A 14,598-nucleotide genomic window follows, 5' to 3' on the forward strand; every position below is an offset into this window, starting at 1 on the left:
AACACGGCCTGAAACTTTAAGGCGGAGTGAGATGAAGTCAACCTGGTCTACAGTAGAGATGGAGAATGAACTGGACTGAAACTAAGAGAGAAGAATCATGACTGAAGGAACATTTGCCATTTCTGCAAGTGAGGATGATACCAAGCTGTGTATATATATATATACTATACCGAGTCCAGTGATGAAGATATTGCAGAGAGAGTTTACATCCTCCTATACGTAAGGGATGATGAGACCAGGACCAGGCAAAGCTCCTCAAATTCAGTGATTGTGAAGATAACACGACAGGAACAGACCAAGAAACGGAAGAAAGATTTGGGAAAACCTTTCCTCAGTTGTATGTCAGGCTTTAGCTGGAAGGGGTTAAAAATCGTATAACATAATATTTTATAATATAATAAACATTTTATTTCGAAGACAAAGTATATATTTTTTTCTTACTCTACTCTTCCACCTTTCACCAAAACTCACCACCCTGGTGCTGGGCCCTCCCCTTCCTCTCTGCACTTCCTGTTCCTGCTGGCACATTTCTGCAGCAAATGTTGGGGTATAATATATTCTCCACCTGTCAGAGAAATTTAAGCAAAAATAAGGTTTTTTTTTCTGACCCAAATTTCTGTAATAGAAAAGATGTGAAGAACTGTACAGCAGAATAGACAAGGGCTGTGTTCTGTATATATCATAGTAGAAGCACAAAGCGGATTGTTGGATAATTAGAGCCCATATATGTCACATATAGTTAAACCCACATTTATGACACTACCATTGATTTTATTATCCTTCTGCAGCAAAACTTCACTTTAGAAGTATGCAAATGAGGCTAAAGTGCTCTGGGAGGGGGTGAGAGCACCTCAGGAGAGCACCTGAGGGGGGAAGAATAAGAGATGCCACTCATTTGCATATTTCATAAGTGATGTTTTGGCACTGAATGAGCACCTGGTCAATAAAAACAAAGCTCCTCTTCCCTCTCGGCTTCCTCTGTAACAGCGCAGGTAGAGACAGGTCCATGTACTCTGCTGGTGCACACACCGGCGGCGTCATAATGTCTGTATGGGCAGAGTGTTTGGACCCAGCTGCAGAGAATGTTCTCCCTTCATGTCAGGATGAAGCGTCTCGATGAATATGTATCACTGGTGTCCTCCAGAGCAGCTGCCATGATGTCTCCATGAATCTGCAGCTGTTGGTGATTCCATCTTGTTGTCTCGTGTGATATGTGATGTATCCGGGGGCCGCGTGCTGTCTGTAAATAGAATTTATCCGCGTCTGCTCCGATGATTGGCGTACAATGTATATTTTGCATATAAAATTGTAATAGACATCTACAGTATTCACAAGGCTGGAACAGACATGGAAGAAGAGCTCCATGGATCCAAGGTGCAGATAGTCAGGTGTCTGGTCACCACCTTGCCCCTAACGCTGGCCATATTAATTGGAAAGTAGGATTGTGGTCAGACTCGGAGACCTTACCCCGGGCCCATGAAAACCTTGGTGGTGAAATGGTTCATTGTAAATTTCCTTGTGGTCTAAGACCGTGTCCAGGGTCCATGGTGTTCAAGTTGCTCTAAGATCTTGATGGTCCCAGAGAATTGGTGGCTTGAGCTTACACAACACCTTATTTGGTTTGGTTTCTCTGTCCCAAGTAGCATCAACATATACAACTAGGCGGAGCTCCATAGCAAAATCGTGGTTGGGCCACCTAGGCCTGAACATTGCAGGCTGAATTGCAGATCCTGGCATTGGAGGGTGCCCACACACAACACGACCCAGAACACGTGAGATGTGCCATGAACTGCCAGGACCTACTATACAAATGATACCAAATACTGATGCCGATGGCAGCAACCTCTTGTTACCAGCTCTGCCACATGTTTCAATTGTATTGGCATCCTGAGGACGTAAATACACTTGAAAGAAGAAGAATTTTGGATTATCATTGTAGCTTCACTCGAGGGTTCCCCTGAATAGGAAAAATAGCAGGCCGGAAGCAACTCCAATGACTATCCAGGTGTCTACTCTTTCCTCCTTCTGTCCCAGGCTGCCCATGATGTTTCACTTTAAATTAGCGCTAACATGGCACATCTTGGGTGACCTGGGACTGCAGGAGGAGGCCCACAGTCCTGTCTGACAAACTCTGTGCAAGAGGAAGTGGCTTATGTGATCCCAGGAAGGGGTTTTAGTGCCACCTCTGGCATAGGTTCACCACCACTTCCCTGGGAGATGCATCAGTAATGATGTGGACCCTTCACTCACTAGGCTGCAGACCCCTCTGACACCTTGGACCCCATGGCGGTTATTATGGCTGCCACAGTGGAAGCAATGCCCATGCCCACCAACACCATACTTACCAAGAACTTGTTGGTAATTTAAGTCCCGCCAACCAGAACTACCCAACCTGCCCAATGTCACTTAAAATGTGGGACAATATTGGCAAATACCAATGACAAATGTCAACGCCATTCTGTAACCAGACAAAGCAAGTATCGGGGATTCTGCAGACCACACAGTATCGTTACACTCGGTAACCTCCCAGATACTTATTTGCCCTTTTCTTTTCCATCCAGCCCAGACCACCATTATGAATTCTCCTCACTACAAACCAAGACATCCAGACATCTGTGGAACCTCACTTTTCCAGCATCGACCTCCTCCATATAGACTCAGAATCCACAGTGTACCACAAGGCAAGATCGCCCCCTTGTAGTGCTCCACACAGTAATAGTGACCATTGTAGGTCCTACTCTTTTTGCCCTCAGTTATATTTCCTACTTCAGGTCCCGAACGGTAATACAACTTCTTGATGTGACTCCTAAAAACCAATAGCCCCTTTCCCCCCACACTCCTTGAGGCTTCACTTAGTAACTAGGATCCCAAAGCAAAATTTAAGATGTGGTACCCCAGACTTCCAACTACAATATAGAACTGGTCCCTACATTAGGACCTGGCCTGCATCAGAGATATGTTGTAGGGAGGGAATGGTAAGTTGACCTCTTGTTAGGGCCACTTTAGGATGTGTATGGTCACTATGGTGGAAGATATGTAATATCAAACAGTCATCACTAAATTTAGCTCTGGTTACTTTCCTGATTGGCTAAAGAGGTTCTGGCCAGCCCTTCCATGCCGCCTTTAAACTTATATTACCTTTAAGGCTGGAGCTTCCCTTTGTTTCACATGTAATCCTTGCTATACCTATCCTTCACCATCTACTGATCAAAAGGAGTGTTAATACCTGCAGAATATTATGCCTGCCACTGTAGGGTTAAATGTGATATTTATGTTATGTTGAAACATTTGTTATCTTTCCTGCAGAATCCCAGGCTGTAATTGGTTGTCAGCTCAGCATGCTTTGGAGTGAGCTGTGCAAAAATCTATAAATAAGAGCTCATTCCAAGCTTCTGGAACTTTCTATTCTTTTTCTTGAAAGAGATTCATCTCTGCACATAGATTGCTGCCCAAGCAGCAGAGCCAACCTGGCTCCCATTTCCAGATTTCTGACCACTAAATCAATGTTGAGCTACTACTAAATTCCTACTCCACAAAGGAATCATCGCCACAGCCAACCGATCCAACTCCTTGAGTGTGCCTGTTGGAAGGACCATCATCAGCCTGTGACCTGCTCCTATGTGCCTGTGTGACTTTTGCAAAGATTCCCGTTATCCATTGTGATCTATTACAATGCACATCGGGAGTGCCCAAGAGAGACCCCTTGTGTACATCGCGGCCTCCCCTTCTCCTTACTTCTTCCTGCGAGCCCTGACAGGCGTGGATCAGGCCTGTTCTCATAGATAAAGCCACTGTGACACATTCTGGTGCTAGGCATAGACAGCCACCTCGATCCCAGGTAATCCAGATGCCCCCACAATGCGGTCAGGCCCCAGTGGGGTAACGTTGCAAGCACCGAGCATATCCAGATTCTGTTTTGGGTGGTGAGCTGAAGAGCCTCAAACCTGAGTTGCTGTGAAGCCCTCAACCCTATTAGGAAGGGTAAGGGGCGCTGGTGGTGTGTTGGTCGTGACGGGGGATGTACTGAGGGTGTTCCATGAACGTGTGAGTCAAATTTTCAAATCGAACCTCAAATTGTTGAAAGACAAACCCCATGTGATTAGCGCTGTGCTTCCAGCGATTTGGTGATGAGTCCCCTTTAAGAGATTTATACTATAGGCTGCAGGTGGAAGAGACGGCATGAGATTCCCTGGAGATGAGACTTAGAGAAGGTGTCACCTGTTCTCCGATCAGCATCTCCTCGAGTCGCTATAGTACAGCACAGATGTAATCACAGGAGAGCGGCGTCTATGTGATACTTGTTAATTAAAAGCGAGCGGGAACGTGAGTTATGTGTGACGCCCCGACACCTGCAGCTTCACATCTACATCACAGGTCACACAATAATCATCACTGATCAAAAAACCTCTGACTTCTCCAATGCATATCAGTATTATAGTAGTTATTTTCTTGTACATAGGGGGCAGTATTATAGTAGTTATTTTCTTGTACATAGGGGGAGGTATTATAGTAGTTATATTCTTGTACATAGGGGGCAGTATTATAGTAGTTATATTCTTGTACATAGGGGGCAGTATTATAGTAGTTATTTTCTTGTACATAGGGGGCAGTATTATAGTAGATATATTCTTGTACATAGAGGGCAGTATTATAGTAGTTATATTCCTGTACATAGGGGGTAGTATTATAGTAGTCATATTCTTGTACATAGGGGCAGTATTATAGTAGTTATATTCTTGTACATAGGGGGCAGTATTATAGTAGTTATATTCTTGTACATAGGGGGCAGTAATATAGTAGCTATATTCTTGTACATAGGGGGCAGTATTATAGTAGTTATATTCTTGTACATAAGGGGCAGTATTATAGTAGTTATTTTCTTGTACATAGGGGGAGGTATTATAGTAGCTATATTCTTGTACATAGGGGCAGTATTATAGTAGTTATATTCTTGTACATAGGGGGCAGTATTATAGTAGTTATTTTCTTGTACATAGGGGGCAGTATTATAGTAGTTATTTTCTTGTACATAGGGGGCAGTATTATAGTAGTTATTTTCTTGTACATAGGGGGAGGTATTATAGTAGCTATATTCTTGTACATAGGGGCAGTATTATAGTAGTTATATTCTTGTACATAGGGGGCAGTATTATAGTAGTTATATTCTTGTACATAGGGGGCAGTAATATAGTAGCTATATTCTTGTACATAGGGGGCAGTATTATAGTAGTTATATTCTTGTACATAGGGGGCAGTATTATAGTAGTTATTTTCTTGTACATAGGGGGAGGTATTATAGTAGCTATATTCTTGTACATAGGGGCAATATTATAGTAGTTATATTCTTGTACATAGGGGGCAGTATTATAGTAGTTATATTCTTGTACATAGGGGGCAGTAATATAGTAGCTATATTCTTGTACATAGGGGGCAGTATTATAGTAGTTATATTCTTGTACATAGGGGGCAGTATTATAGTAGTTATATTCTTGTACATAGGGGGCAGTATTATAGTAGTTATATTCTTGTACATAGGAGGCAGTATTATAGTAGTTATATTCTTGTACATAGGGGGCAGTATTATAGTAGTTATATTCTTGTACATAGGAGGCAGTATTATAGTAGTTATATTCTTGTACATATGGGCCAGTATTATAGTAGTTATATTCTTGTACATAGGGGGCAGTATTATAGTAGTTATATTCTTGTACATAGGGGGCAATATTATAGTAGTTATATACTTGTACATAGGGGGGCAGTATTATAGTAGTTATATACTTGTACATAGGGGGCAGTATTATAGTAATTATATTCTTGTACATAGGGGCAGTATTATAGTAGTTATATTCCTGTACATAGGGGGCAGTATTATAGTAGTTATATTCCTGTACATAGGGGGCAGTATTATAGTAGTTATATTCCTGTACATAGGGGGCAGTATTATAGTAGTTATATTCTTGTACATAGGGGGCAGTATTATAGTAGTTATATTCTTGTACATAGGAGGCAGTATTATAGTAGTTATATTCTTGTACATAGGGGGCAGTATTATAGTAGTTATATTCATGTACATAGCAGGCAGTATTATAGTAGTTATATTCTTGTACATAGGGGGCAGTATTATAGTAGTTATATTCTTGTACATAGGGGGAGGTATTATAGTAGCTATATTCTTGTACATAGGGGGCAGTATTATAGTAGTTATATTCTTGTACATAGGGGGCAGTATTATAGTAGTTATATTCTTGTACATAGGGGGCAATATTATAGTAGTTATATTCTTGTACATAGGGGGCAGTATTATAGTAGTTATATTCTTGTACATAGGGGCAGTATTATAGTAGTTATATTGCTGTACATAGGGGGCAGTATTATAGTAGTTATATTACTGTAAATAGGAGGCAGTATTATAGTAGTTATATTCTTGTACATAGGGGGCAGTATTATAGTAGTTATATTCTTGTACATAGGGGGCAGTATTATAGTAGTTATATTCCTGTACATAGGGGGCAGTATTATAGTAGTTATATTCTTGTACATAAGGGGCAGTATTATAGTAGTTATATTCTAGTACATAGGGGGCAGTATTATAGTAGTTATATACTTGTACATAGGGGGCAGTATTATAGTAGTTATATTCCTGTACATAGGGGGCAGTATTATAGTAGTTATATTCTTGTACATAGGGGGCAGTATTATAGTAGTTATATTCCTGTACATAGGGGGCAGTATTATAGTAGTTATATTCCTGTACATAGGGGGCAGTATTATAGTAGTTATATTCCTGTACATAGGGGGCAGTATTATAGTAGTTATATTCTTGTACATAGGGGGCAGTATTATAGTAGTTATATTCCTGTACATAGGGGGCAGTATTATAGTAGTTATATTCCTGTACATAGGGGGCAGTATTATAGTAGTTATATTCCTGTACATAGGGGGCAGTATTATAGTAGTTATATTCTTGTACATAGGGGGCAGTATTATAGTAGTTATATTCTTGTACATAGGGGGCAGTATTATAGTAGTTATATTCTTGTACATTGGGGGCAGTATTATAGTAGTTATATTCTTGTACATAGGGGGCAGTATTATAGTAGTTATATTCTTGTACATAGGGGACAGTATTATAGTAGTTATATTCTTGTACATAGGGGGCAGTATTATAGTAGTTATATTCTTGTACATAGGGGGCAGTATTATAGTAGTTCTATTCTTGTACATAGGGGACAGTATTATAGTAGTTCTATTCCTGTACACAGGGGGCAGTATTATAGTAGTTCTATTCTTGTACATAGGGGGCAGTATTATAGTAGTTATATTCCTGTACATAGGGGCAATATTATAGTAGTTATATTCTTGTACATAGGGGGCAGTATTATAGTAGTTATATTCTTGTACATAGGAGGCAGTATTATAGTAGTTATATTCTTGTATATAGGGGGCAGTATTATAGTAGTTATATTCTTGTACATAGGGGACAGTATTATAGTAGTTATATTCTAGTACATAGGGGGCGGTATTATAGTAGTTATATTCTAGTACATAGGGGGCGGTATTATAGTAGTTATATTCCTGTACATAGGGGGCGGTATTATAGTAGTTATATTCCTGTACATAGGGGGCGGTATTATAGTAGTTATATTCTTGTATATAGGGGGCAGTATTATAGTAGTTATATTCTTGTACATAGGAAGCAGTATTATAGTAGTTATATTCTTGTACATAGGGGGCAGTATTATAGTAGTTATATTCTTGTACATGGGGGGCAGTATTATAGTAGTTATATTCTTGTACATAGGGGGCAGTATTATAGTAGTTATATTCTTGTACATAGGGGGAGGTATTATAGTAGCTATATTCTTGTACATAGGGGGCAGTATTATAGTAGTTATATTCTTGTACATAGGGGGCAGTATTATAGTAGTTATATTCTTGTACATAGGGGGCAATATTATAGTAGTTATATTCTTGTACATAGGGGGCAGTATTATAGTAGTTATATTCTTGTACATAGGGGCAGTATTATAGTAGTTATATTGCTGTACATAGGGGGCAGTATTATAGTAGTTATATTACTGTAAATAGGAGGCAGTATTATAGTAGTTATATTCTTGTACATAGGGGGCAGTATTATAGTAGTTATATTGCTGTACATAGGGGGCAGTATTATAGTAGTTATATTACTGTAAATAGGAGGCAGTATTATAGTAGTTATATTCTTGTACATAGGGGGCAGTATTATAGTAGTTATATTCTTGTACATAGGGGGCAGTATTATAGTAGTTATATTCTTGTACATAGGAGGCAGTATTATAGTAGTTATATTCTTGTATATAGGGGGCAGTATTATAGTAGTTATATTCTTGTACATAGGAAGCAGTATTATAGTAGTTATATTCTTGTACATAGGGGACAGTATTATAGTAGTTATATTCTAGTACATAGGGGGCGGTATTATAGTAGTTATATTCTAGTACATAGGGGGCGGTATTATAGTAGTTATATTCCTGTACATAGGGGGCGGTATTATAGTAGTTATATTCCTGTACATAGGGGGCAGTATTATAGTAGTTATATTCTTGTATATAGGGGGCAGTATTATAGTAGTTATATTCTTGTACATAGGAAGCAGTATTATAGTAGTTATATTCTTGTACATAGGGGGCAGTATTATAGTAGTTATATTCTTGTACATGGGGGGCAGTATTATAGTAGTTATATTCTTGTACATAGGGGGCAGTATTATAGTAGTTATATTCCTGTACATAGGGGGCAGTATTATAGTAGTTATATTCTTGTACATAGGAAGCAGTATTATAGTAGTTATATTCTTGTACATAGGGGACAGTATTATAGTAGTTATTTTCTAGTACATAGGGGGCAGTATTATAGTAGTTATATTCCTGTACATAGGGGGCAGTATTATAGTAGTTATATTCTTGTACATAGGGGGAGGTATTATAGTAGCTATATTCTTGTACATAGGGGGCAGTATTATAGTAGTTATATTCTTGTACATAGGGGGCAGTATTATAGTAGTTATATTCTTGTACATAGGGGGCAATATTATAGTAGTTATATTCTTGTACATAGGGGGCAGTATTATAGTAGTTATATTCTTGTACATAGGGGCAGTATTATAGTAGTTATATTGCTGTACATAGGGGGCAGTATTATAGTAGTTATATTACTGTAAATAGGAGGCAGTATTATAGTAGTTATATTCTTGTACATAGGGGGCAGTATTATAGTAGTTATATTGCTGTACATAGGGGGCAGTATTATAGTAGTTATATTACTGTAAATAGGAGGCAGTATTATAGTAGTTATATTCTTGTACATAGGGGGCAGTATTATAGTAGTTATATTCTTGTACATAGGAGGCAGTATTATAGTAGTTATATTCTTGTATATAGGGGGCAGTATTATAGTAGTTATATTCTTGTACATAGGAAGCAGTATTATAGTAGTTATATTCTTGTACATAGGGGACAGTATTATAGTAGTTATATTCTAGTACATAGGGGGCGGTATTATAGTAGTTATATTCTAGTACATAGGGGGCGGTATTATAGTAGTTATATTCCTGTACATAGGGGGCGGTATTATAGTAGTTATATTCCTGTACATAGGGGGCAGTATTATAGTAGTTATATTCTTGTATATAGGGGGCAGTATTATAGTAGTTATATTCTTGTACATAGGAAGCAGTATTATAGTAGTTATATTCTTGTACATAGGGGGCAGTATTATAGTAGTTATATTCTTGTACATGGGGGGCAGTATTATAGTAGTTATATTCTTGTACATAGGGGGCAGTATTATAGTAGTTATATTCCTGTACATAGGGGGCAGTATTATAGTAGTTATATTCTTGTACATAGGAAGCAGTATTATAGTAGTTATATTCTTGTACATAGGGGACAGTATTATAGTAGTTATTTTCTAGTACATAGGGGGCAGTATTATAGTAGTTATATTCCTGTACATAGGGGGCAGTATTATAGTAGTTATATTCTTGTACATAGGAAGCAGTATTATAGTAGTTATATTCTTGTACATAGGGGACAGTATCATAGTAGTTATATTCTAGTACATAGGGGGTAGTATTATAGTAGTTATATTCTTGTACATAGGGGGCAGTATTATAGTAGTTATATTCTTGTACATAGGGGGCAGTATTATAGTAGTTATATTCTTGTACATAGGGGGCAGTATTATAGTAGTTATATTCTTGTACATAGGGGACAGTATTATAGTAGTTATATTCTTGTACATAGGGGGCAGTATTATAGTAGTTATATTCTTGTACATGGGGGGCAGTATTATAGTAGTTATATTCTTGTACATAGGGGGCAGTATTATAGTAGTTATATTCCTGTACATAGGGGGCAGTATTATAGTAGTTATATTCTTGTACATAGGAAGCAGTATTATAGTAGTTATATTCCTGTACATAGGGGACAGTATTATAGTAGTTATTTTCTAGTACATAGGGGGCAGTATTATAGTAGTTATATTCCTGTACATAGGGGGCAGTATTATAGTAGTTATATTCTTGTACATAGGAAGCAGTATTATAGTAGTTATATTCTTGTACATAGGGGACAGTATTATAGTAGTTATATTCTAGTACATAGGGGGCAGTATTATAGTAGTTATATTCTTGTACATAGGGGGCAGTATTATAGTAGTTATATTCTTGTACATAGGGGGCAGTATTATAGTAGTTATATTCTAGTACATAGGGGGCAGTATTTTAGTAGTTATACTCTAGTACATAGGGGGCAGTATTATAGTAGTTATATTCTTGTACATAGGGGGCAGTATTATAGTAGTTATATTCTAGTACATAGGGGGCAGTATTATAGTAGTTATATTCTTGTACATAGGGGGCAGTATTATAGTAGTTATATTGTTGTACATAGGGGGCAGTATTATAGTAGTTATATTCTAGTACATAGGGGGCAGTATTATAGTAGTTATATTCTAGTACATAGGGGGCAGTATTATAGTAGTTATATTCTAGTACATAGGGGGCAGTATTATAGTAGTTATATTCTAGTACATAGGGGGTAGTATTATAGTAGTTATATTCTAGTACATAGGGGGCAGTATTATAGTAGATATATTCTTGTACATAGGGGGCAGTATTATAGTAGTTATATTCTAGTACATAGGGGGCAGTATTATAGTAGTTATATTCTAGTACATAGGGGGCAGTATTATAGTAGTTATATTCTAGTACACAGCAGTCAGTATTTCCTGGAACATTCTTTTCTCATAAATTCTTTTCTGCAGAAATTTGTGCCGCGGACACTTTATAAATACATGTACAAGAAGTTTGCAAAGTCAGACAGAAAACTGGCGCAGGGGCTTTAATAGATCTGGGCCTCTGCTCCCCCATAATCAGGACTGATGTGTGATGATTCTTTCATGTAGTTCCTGGAGTTGGTGATGTTATATTTTTATGCATGTGATTATAGTCTGATCATGTCTTATAACATATCATGGTTGTGATCCTCTTCCTTTTTGTTCATAACAGTTGGGGGCGCTGTTGTATTGTTGGCAATGGAAAGCAATACATTCTTGTAAAGTGGTGGTGAAAAGAGGTAACTACAAGTTTAAAAAATACTATGGTAACAATGAAGGTAGGTATATAATATATATATATAGTGCACCCCTCTAATGCAATTGGCAATATTGATCCCCCTTATATAATGAACTAAGCATATATAGACATAATATAATAGTTATTACGTGTGACTGATCCAATCATCACTGTTATACATAGATGTGCGGCCAACTAGCAAGAATGTACAAATATTTTTTTAAAAGTTACATTTTCCTCCAATATCTTTCAAATATCAGCAGGACAATGAAATGTGGTTTTATATTCCAGGATTGTAGCTTGAGGGAATTTCCTCACACAGCTGCGATCTGTTCTCTCTGCAGCCAGTGTTAGGTATTGTCCCCAGAGAATTGTGGAATCATATTATGTGTTTGTGGTTAGTAGCAGTAGTGCTGTGAAATATGGATTTATATTCCAGCATCTCCAAGTACACTGAGAGTCTGTCCTCACACTGCTGTGCTCTTGGCTGCTCTCAGCATTAAGCCACACCACATTCTACATTCTGCTCTTAGTAACTGCTGTAGTATCCAACTGGAATCATCTTACAGATTTTACTGAGAACACACTGGAGAGGTAACAGGACAGCTCAATGTAAAAAGCTAAGTGCACAGCAGTGTGAGGACTCCCCAAGTGCGCTTGAAGAATGTAAAAGCCTGAAATATAAATCCTTATAAAACAGTCCTGCTGCTACTTACAACATATACGAAGCTCTGAATACACATCTGTCCAGGAAATCTACCTAACACTGGATGCAGAGAGCACAGAGCACAGCAGTGTGATGACCCACTCACAGCGGCTTCAATCCATGAAAATAAATCTGTATTTCATAGGTCTGCTGCTACTAACATACACAAAGGTCTGATCTAACATCTTTCTAGGGACAATGCATAAAACTGGCTAAAGAGGGCACAGAGCACAGCAGTGTGAGGTCACTGGTGTCTTATTTTTTCATAGACTTAAAGGACATCTACCACCAGGATTAAGGTTTGTAAACCTTGCACACTTACAAAAGGTTTTTAAAAATATGCAAATTAGCATAATTTGCATCATTTTTAAAACATTTTTTTCATGAAAATAATGGCTTAAGAAGCTTAAAGAGAACCAGATCCTGCCGGAGGGGACACACCAACATGTAAGTGTAGAAGATTTACAATCATTCATCCTGGTGGTAGATGTCCTTTAAATATGGCATAAAATAGTCCTGGAAAAACTAGTTCAAAAAGCTCCTAGTGACCCCTGTGACATTAACCCTTCAGAGTAGGTGATGGTGTGCAGTGGTGTCACTTGCCCCCTATGTTTTGGTCTGGATATCCCAGTGTCAGACCTCCCTTGGATAAGTCTCTTGTTTTCATCTCTCTGAAGGTCCTTGTTGCCTTCATCTGTTTTATGAGTTTGGCGTTGGCGCCCGCGCTTATTGTCTGCTAAAACAGAAGGAGACCATGGCAACCTCTCCTGATGTGACAGCTCACTTCTATTCAGTGTCTCTGTGAGACGGAGTCTGCCTACAGTCCATTATGTCTACAGTCCATGGGGTGAGGTCCTGCAGTTCAGGGAGGAGGTCCTGTATAGCAGAGTGCAGGACCCCTAATGCAGGGATCAGGTCCTTTATAGCAGGATGCAGGGATCAGGTCCTGTATAGCAGGGTCCAGGACCCCTAATGCAGGGATCGGGTCCTGTATAGCAGGGTGCAGGTCCTCCAGAACATGGAGCGGGTCCTGTATAGCAGGGTGCAGGTCCTCCAGAGCAAGGAGCAGGTCCTGTATAGCAGGGAGCAGGTCATCTAATGCAGGGAGCAGGTCCTGTATAGCAGAGTGCAAGCCCCCTAATGCAGGGATCAGGTCATGTATAGTAGTGTGCAAGTCCTCCAGAGCAAGGAGCAGGTCCTGTATAGCAGGGTGCAGGTCCTGTATAGCAGAGTGCAAGCCCCCTAATGCAGGGAACAGGTCCTGCATAGCAGTGTGCAGGTCCTCTGACGCAGTGAGCAGGTCCTTTGATGCAGGGAGCAGGTCCTGTATGGCAGTGTGCAGGTCCTCCAGATCAGGTCCTGTACAGCAGGGTGCAGGCCCTCTAATGCAGAGATCAGGTCCTGTATAGCAGTGTGCAGGTCCTCTAATACAGGGAGAAGGTCCTGTAATGCAGTATGCAGGTCTTCCAGAGCAAGGAGCAGGTCCTATATAGCACTGTGAAGGTCCTCCAGAGTAAGGAGCAGGTCCTGTATAGCAGTGTGCAGGTCGTTCAGAGCAGGGGGCAGGTCTCATGATACAGAGAGCAGGCAGGGCCGTAACTAAGAGAAGGAGGACCCCATAGTAGACTTCTGATTGCCCCCCCCCCCTTACCCCTTTAAAAATATAAATATATAGTGCAGTAAGATTACGAAAGGGACATACCTTATATACTCGAGTATAAGCCTAGTTTTTCAGCACAAAAAATGTGCTGAAAAACCCAAACTCGGCTTATACTCGAGTCAAAAAAATAAATAAATCAAAACTCGCCTTTCTGGCGGCACCCGTAGATCTTCTGTGCGATCCATCCGGTATTGTTGTGCTGCACAATGGGGAAGGGGGGGCTATATACACTGGGGCAGGGGCTGGCAGGCTATATACACTGGGGCAGGGGCTGGCAGGCTATATACACTGGTGCAGGGGCTGGCAGGCTATATACACTGGGGCAGGGTCTGGCAGGCTATATACACTGGGGCAGGATCTGGCTGGCTATATACACTGGGGCAGGGGCTGGCTGGCTATATACACTGGGGCAGGGTCTGGCAGGCTATATACACTGGGGCAGGGTCTGGCAGGCTATATACACTGGGGCAGGGGCTGGCTGGCTATATACACTGGGGCAGGGTCTGGCAGGCTATATACACTGGGGCAGGGTCTGGCTGGCTATATACACTGGGGCAGGGGCTGGCTGGCTACATACACTGGGGCAGGGGCTGGCAGGCTATATACACTGGGGCAGGG

Source organism: Engystomops pustulosus, chromosome 5, assembly GCF_040894005.1.
Source record: "Engystomops pustulosus chromosome 5, aEngPut4.maternal, whole genome shotgun sequence".
NCBI lineage: Eukaryota > Metazoa > Chordata > Amphibia > Anura > Leptodactylidae > Engystomops > Engystomops pustulosus.